The 2,500-nt window shown below is 57.7% G+C and overlaps 1 non-coding gene across 1 annotated transcript in view; it reads left to right on the top strand.

Annotated features, from left to right (window-relative positions):
- The first annotated feature begins 2,113 nt into the window (after positions 1-2,113).
- The window catches only part of LOC126435252 (small subunit ribosomal RNA), a 1,910-nt gene continuing 1,523 nt past the window's right edge, over positions 2,114-2,500 (top strand). The window contains exon 1 of the ribosomal RNA XR_007579796.1: positions 2,114-2,500. This exon is cut by the window's right edge and continues 1,523 nt beyond it. This is a non-coding gene — a ribosomal RNA (small subunit ribosomal RNA).

The raw sequence follows: 2,500 nt of genomic DNA on the forward strand, positions 1-2,500 counted from the left end.
AACCCAACACACGTTGGGCCTTAACCCAACACACGTTGGGCCTTAACCCAACACACGTTGGGCCTTAACCCAACACACGTTGGGCCTTAACCCAACACACGTTGGGCCTTAACCCAACACACGTTGGGCCTTAACCCAACACACGTTGGGCCTTAACCCAACACACGTTGGGCCTTAACCCAACACACGTTGGGCCTTAACCCAACACACGTTGGGCCTTAACCCAACACACGTTGGGCCTTAACCCAACACACGTTGGGCCTTAACCCAACACACGTTGGGCCTTAACCCAACACACGTTGGGCCTTAACCCAACACACGTTGGGCCTTAACCCAACACACGTTGGGCCTTAACCCAACACACGTTGGGCCTTAACCCAACACACGTTGGGCCTTAACCTGCTCTGTAATTGTCATACGACGCGTTAAATTAGTGTAGTGTTGCCTAACTGCAACCCCCGCAATATAGTTTGCTACTCGCACTGCCCGGTCCCCAGTGTATCGCTTCATGTTAAACACCTTGCAGCTATACACTGTAATGTGGATGGCAGCAGGACGTACATGCTCAATGCCCTTTGCAGTTGTTCATTGGCATTTGCAGTTGTTCATTGGCATTCGCATGGCGAAGCACTTAGCCTACGCTGTGGTACGGCCTGTGTCAACTGTCCGCTGATGTTGTACGTCCAAATCACACACTGTACTGCACATTGGTCCTCATGTACTGAATGATACATCGTGGTACATGTGACCGTACAACGACTGCGCCAACAACGGCGAACCATGCGGTCCAAATGTTGTGCACTCAGCTACGTGTCGTCTCCCTATAAGAGCTGGATTGCAGTGTGGTATGCCCTGGATGGCGATCAGCATGAGCCGTCTGTTGATGTAGTGGCGCGTGTTGTCAGACGTAGTCGTCTCTTCTCACACACCGTGATAGCATGGTGCACTGCGTTCCACATCTGCGACATGCGACAGAGGCCGGTTGACAGTCGTTCGCGCAATGGACATCGCATACGTACGGGGGCCACCTTCCACGTGTTCGCGAAGCGTGCACATGTTGTTGCGTGTATGTGGGCAGACATAGTGTGTCGTGACACCTGACACAGGCATGCAACAATCGTTGAATTTGCAAATGGCGATGGACGCCTACGTTTGCTGGTGACGTTACGCAAATGAACAACTGGTAAACCGTTGTGGTGCGGTTGTTCTCGCTAGAGGTGAATCAGTGATGGCGACGATCGGTTGAGCTACCAACCGGTTGTTCCAGCGATACCCACCATGCCCACGAACGTGAATGGCATCTGGGTGTGAAGCGATACGCGGCGGTGGCTGGGTGGGACCGTCCCCGGCCGGTGAGGGGGGGCCTCCCGGCGTGCTGGCCGCGCGGTGCGTGGGCGCACGCGCTACAGCCGGCTGGTGGGGGCGGCCAGTGGCAGGCGCGCCGGCCGACGGAGGCGGCAGGCGGCGCAGCTGCGCGCCGGCGCACCCTGCACGCGGCGCCGTGCGGCCAAAGTAGGTCCTCGCGGGCCCGGTGCGAAGCGCGGTGGACATCTGCAGTGTGCTGGTCCGATTGAGGACTGTGTGCGCTGAGGATGCGCCGCCGCCCGGCGCTCGGCGCCGCGACGCCGTCTGCTGCTCGGTCGCCTCTGCGGTTCTCGCAGGTGGTTTGTATCGCAGCTGTGCGGACGTGTTGGCGCGTGCGCTGTGCTGGGAGAGTTCGCTTCGGCACCCAAGTGGGGCTTTTGTCCTTCTGTGGCGCTGGCGTTGGAGCTGCCGGTCACCGTAGGTGGCGCGTGTTGTCTCCCGCCGGCAATGCCACGACAGCACGCTCCCGGGCCTCTGTCGGCAGCGGCAAGCTCAGTTGGGAGCACGGGTGGTCGCACCTAAAGCGTCTACTCGCCAAACCCCGGGCGATTGCGCCTCTCTCGAACCCGACCAAGTACTTAGGACGGCGCTGCGCGCCGCCGGGACCTGAGAGGGTTTCGAGGTGTATGGTGCAGGGGAGCTCAGCCTCCTCCTGTTTGCAGAATAATTGAGCGGACGCTTGCGTGTTCGCGCGGGCCCCCGGGACACACTCCCGGGCGGCCGGCTGCTCAGCTCTAGTTGACGCAGCTCCCTGGTTGATCCTGCCAGTAGTCATATGCTTGTCTCAAAGATTAAGCCATGCATGTCTCAGTACAAGCCGCATTAAGGTGAAACCGCGAATGGCTCATTAAATCAGTTATGGTTCCTTAGATCGTACCCACGTTACTTGGATAACTGTGGTAATTCTAGAGCTAATACATGCAAACAGAGTCCCGACCAGAGATGGAAGGGACGCTTTTATTAGATCAAAACCAATCGGTCGGCTCGTCCGGTCCGTTTGCCTTGGTGACTCTGAATAACTTTGGGCTGATCGCACGGTCCTCGTACCGGCGACGCATCTTTCAAATGTCTGCCTTATCAACTGTCGATGGTAGGTTCTGCGCCTACCATGGTTGTAACGGGTAACGGGGAATCA

Source organism: Schistocerca serialis, unplaced genomic scaffold (assembly GCF_023864345.2).
Source record: "Schistocerca serialis cubense isolate TAMUIC-IGC-003099 unplaced genomic scaffold, iqSchSeri2.2 HiC_scaffold_1200, whole genome shotgun sequence".
NCBI lineage: Eukaryota > Metazoa > Arthropoda > Insecta > Orthoptera > Acrididae > Schistocerca > Schistocerca serialis.